Source organism: Capra hircus, chromosome 17, assembly GCF_001704415.2.
Source record: "Capra hircus breed San Clemente chromosome 17, ASM170441v1, whole genome shotgun sequence".
In the NCBI taxonomy this organism is placed as follows: Eukaryota; Metazoa; Chordata; class Mammalia; order Artiodactyla; family Bovidae; genus Capra; species Capra hircus.
In genome coordinates, this window is record NC_030824.1 from 66,190,070 (window position 1) to 66,194,680 (window position 4,611).

The window sequence follows — 4,611 nt, forward strand, 5'->3', positions numbered from 1 at the left end:
ACTATACTAGCCCGGGGATGCACACCTTTGTGCTTATTTTATGAGAAAAAAATAAACCTTTCATTTACTTAAGCCACTTTGGTTAGTTCTTGTTAATAACAGCTAATTTCCATTTCTAATGGGCTTCCCTGGTGGCTCAGGTAAGAATTTGCCGCAGTGCAGGTGACCTGGATTCAATCCCTGGGTTGGGAAGATCCCCTGGAAAAGGAAATGGCATCCCACTCCAGTATTCTTGTCTGGAGAATTCAATGGATGGAGAAACCTGGCAGGCTACAATCCATGGGGTCACAAAGAGTTGGACAGGACTGGTTGACTGACACTAAGTAACTAATCTCTGTTTCTAATAGACACATTTCAAAGCCTTATATCCCATTCTTTCTCCATTGACATTTGGCAGGGGTTTACTTTGCCTACAGCTTTCAGTTCAAATGCTACCTCTTCAGAGCTACCTTCTCTGACCGGCAACTGGTCCTAAAGTCGCCACCCTCCCCCTTGTCACTGTTCTTCCCCATCACCTCGGTTGGTGGTCCTTACTGCGCCTTTCCTACCAGCGATGATCTGACGTGTTGATTTCGTCGCTTGCTTCTTGTCCATCCTGCTTCCTTGCACGCTCGCAGGAACTGGGCCTGTCCTGCTCTCCTCTGCCATGGGGAGCTTTCTGGGCACGTGGTGGTGCTCAGTGAGGACACGTGCGCTGGGCGAGTCTGTGCAGGCGCCAGGATGAGGCACTGGGAGTAGGCGGACCTGTTGGTAGGCTTCGTCAGGGGGCATCCAAGAGGCTCGAGCAGAAGGCTTATTGTGCCAGTGGGTAGCAGGCCAGGGTACAGAGTGGGAGGGAGAGGCTGACTTTCCCTCACCCCGCCCCTTCAGAGTGTGAAACACACCCCCCGCTCAGGGCCCCTCTGCTTGGGCAGAACGTGAGTGCGCGTTCATCACCGGCATCCCTATCGCGGCTTCTGTGCCCGCACCGCAGGACCTCAAACTCCTAAACCATCTGTGTCAGGATACAGCTTCGTCCCACGGGGAAATACTCACCTGAGCCTCCACAACGATGGTTGACTGACTGAGCCCCCAACATCCCTAGTGGCAGAAGGCTTTTTCTACCCGGAAGAAGTGGTTGTGGTTTCTCCCTCTTGGGACTTGATTAAATCCCAACTCAGTCTATGCTGCCTGGTGCAGGTCTCACTCCTGCAAGGCGCCTTCCTTGATTGCTCTGGTTCACCTGGGTCCTTCCTGTTTCCCGTGCCCTGACCCCCACTTTGACATATCATTTGTTGTTTTACTCATTTGTTCATTCACCTAGAAACACCTATTTAAAGCCTCCCCTGAGCTGGGTACTACGTTAGTCCCTGGGTTACAATAACCAAAAATAAACGCAGTCCATAATGATCACATATTAATTCTTTTTTCCTTTTTACCTTTTGGCCATGCCGTGCAGCTTGTGGGGTCTTAGTTCCCCGACCAGGGATTGAACGTGCGCCTCCTGCACTGGAAGTGCCAGGGAAGTCCTGAACCACATGTTAATTCTGGAGATGTTTCCAGTTTTCAGTGCCTTGGTGATCATCGAATTGTATAAATAAAAGCCCTAAAGTCAAGTGACATTCACAAAGCAGATGGTAGCTTTCAGCCACCACTGCAAGCACTCACCTCAGGACCAGCACGGTGATGGCTGCAGAGAAAGGTTTGTTGTAGGGCAGACCCATTTAGCTCTTTTGGGGGCAGTAGAGCTGTGTACACATCTGTGGTCTGCTGTTGTGTGGGGCTTCCCTGGGGGCTGGAGCTAACAGCAGCCCTGCCCGGAGGTCACTGTGGTACCTTCCGATGGGGAGCTGTGGAGCACAAGCGTAGGAGAAGGGGAACCTCTGTTAGCCACGAGAAAGTCAAGGTTTAGGTTCTGGGCAACTAACAGACAGGAGGGAAGGAAGTTTGATTCTTTCAGTGAAAACCCAAGAGTCTGCAGCAGGGTGGGCCACAGGATAGTCAAGGAGTCACAGAAGGGTCTTAATGGCACCCGCAGAGGGGCAGGGGGCTTCCCTTCTCCTGTGGGTGGGAGGGAGCTGAGTCAGCTCACATCCTGCCTTTCCTTGTCCAGCGAGACCAAACACGCTCTGAGCACAACCAGTCAATCAGTGCGCTTGTGCCATGCCCTCAAACACAAACACACTCAGACGTCACTGTGACACTGCTTCGTAATCCGGAATCCAAACAACCCAAGCTCACACAGCCAGACTGTTTTCTACCCTTGGCTTGTGTCAGCAGGAAGCAGCTTCCACATTATATCACAGAGCCAGGGAGATGGAGCCAGGGCTCTCATCACTCAGAACCTCAGCACTACATCCACGGACAGCTCACACTCAAAGCAACGTACCTGGGGAATCAACACTGATTCTTAGGCGGCAACTGGATCAGCATGGATGAGCCTCACTGGGTAGCATTTTCATGTCAGGTGTGTTTCACTGGAGCATGACTCCTTGAAAACGGCATGACCTCTTTGGCTTTTGGTTGATTAGAATGTTGAAGCAATCAGGCCAGCCCACGGCTGACCTTGCTGGACAGGCCCGAGGTTCACCCATCTTGTGATGACTTGTCTGTTTTTAATCCCAGCCTGGCTTCTTCCTGCCGCCCAGAACTCTTTGGCCTGCTCCAACCCCTTGCTGTGTGCTCAGCAAAATAAACGCATTTCAGAGATTAAGCAAAACACAACTAAGAGCACAAATCTCCTGGAGGAAAGAAAATCATAAACAGTGAGCATCCCAGAGCAGACTACCTGCTGCTCTCAGCACGGGTGCATCTGCCCTTCACTTAGCTGGGAGAGCACTGGGAGCTGGCCGAGCACTGGGAGCTGGCCTTCGCGGCCCTGTGGCTGCGGATACACGGGCCTGGTGCTTTGTGGGCAAATCTTTGTCTGCCATCTTTCCCTAGGCCACAGACTCTCAGGGATGAGGGGTAGAGTGTCTCCTGTGCCTGCTCCTGGTGTGGGCTCCACCCGCACCCAGGGAGACTGTAGGATAGCTGTAGGTGGAAACCACAGGGGGCCTCTGGGACTAGAAAAGAGATACCATGAGTGTGTCATAACACCAAGGTGGAGATGAAGCAGCAGGGCTCAGACTAATGGGTATCTGGAGGCTCTGTCTTCTGCAGGCAGCCTGGGGAGGGGGTGAGAATGAGTTCCCACCCAGAGAGTTCGGTGGAGCTGTAGCCAGGGAATCTGCCAACCCTAGAGTTCCAGAAGGCCCCAGCTGTTTCATCCACTGCCTGCTGCCCCTCTTCCTCACCATCTATTACAGGTTGAATGGTGTCCCCCAAAAGGTATGCTGAGGCCCCAGTCCTCAGTACCTCAGCTTCTGACCTTATTTGGAAATAGGGTCATTGCAGATGCAATGAGCTGGGATGAGACAAACTGGAGAAGGGTGGATCTCGAATCCAACAAAGCTGGTGTCCTTAGAAGGCCACGCGAAGACAGAGGCGTGCAGGGAAAGCGGCACGTGACGACCAGGGCACAGACTGGAGGGACGCAGCTCCAAGCTGCGAGCCGCCCGGAGCACCAGAGGCCAGCAGAGGCGTGAGCCAGCATCCCTCGACGAGCTCAGAGACAGGGTGGCCCATTCCTCGACGGGCTCAGAGACAGGGTTGCCCTGGGACTCCTTGGTTCCAGGCTCTCTGGCCAGCGCCTCCTGGACTGGAAGACAACATGTCTCTGTTGCTTGAGCCCACTCCGTTCGTGGTACTTTGTGACAGTAGTCCTTGGAGACAAGTCCCCACCCCTCTTGTGTCTGAGATGCTATGCCAGAGGGGAACTTATTGTGATGCTAAGAAAGCATGAAGCTAGCAAACCATTGTGACATATGACAAGGTACACAGCATAAGTCCGCAGTGGTCATGCACAGATGTGAGAGTGGGCCCATAAGGAAGGCTGAGCACCGAAGAAGGGAGGCTTTTGAACTGTGGTGTTGGAGAAGACTCTTCAGAGTCCCTTGGACTGCAAGGAGATCCAACCAGTCCATCCTAAAGGAAATCAGTCCTGGGTGTTCACTGGAAGGACTGATGCTGAAGCTGAATCTCCAATCCTTTGGCCACCTCATGTGAAGAGCTGACTCATTAGAATAGACCCTGAAGTTGGGAAAGACTGAAGGCAGGAGGAGAGGAGATGACAGAGGATGGGTTGGATGCCATCACCGACTTGAAGGACGTGAGTCTGAGCAAGCTCAGGGAGATGATGAAGGCCAGGGAAGCCTGAGGTGCTGTAGTTCGTGGGGCACGACTTAGCAACTGAACAGCAACCACAAAAAGCAGGAGATTCGGCCCTTTTCCAAGGTCCTGGAACTCACTGTGTGTTTGCAATTTTGGATTACTTTTCTTAAAGGGTGTCATCTATAGCGTGTGAGTCATCCTCCACGGACCCCAGCTGTGTCCTGGTCCCTCTGTTCACCCCACCCCCTGGGCACAGCCTCAGGGGGTGGACTGCAGGCCCGGGTGGGGCCATGGACACTCCTGACTCCACAGATGGCATCGCTAGCCCCAGAGGCTTTGGAAAGAGGGGCCCATGTCATGTTGTTCTGTTCGTGGGGGCAGAAGGCTGAATGGGAGCACTTCTCAGAGTCACTCCTGGGT

General features: G+C 53.1%; 1 long non-coding RNA gene across 1 annotated transcript; it reads right to left on the minus strand.

The window, feature by feature from the left end:
- Positions 576–2,558, minus strand: LOC108637881. The gene is made up of 3 exons (XR_001919395.1): positions 2,369–2,558; positions 1,648–1,829; positions 576–744 (listed from the first exon to the last, which is right to left on the minus strand). It is a non-coding gene; the product is annotated as an uncharacterized LOC108637881 (long non-coding RNA).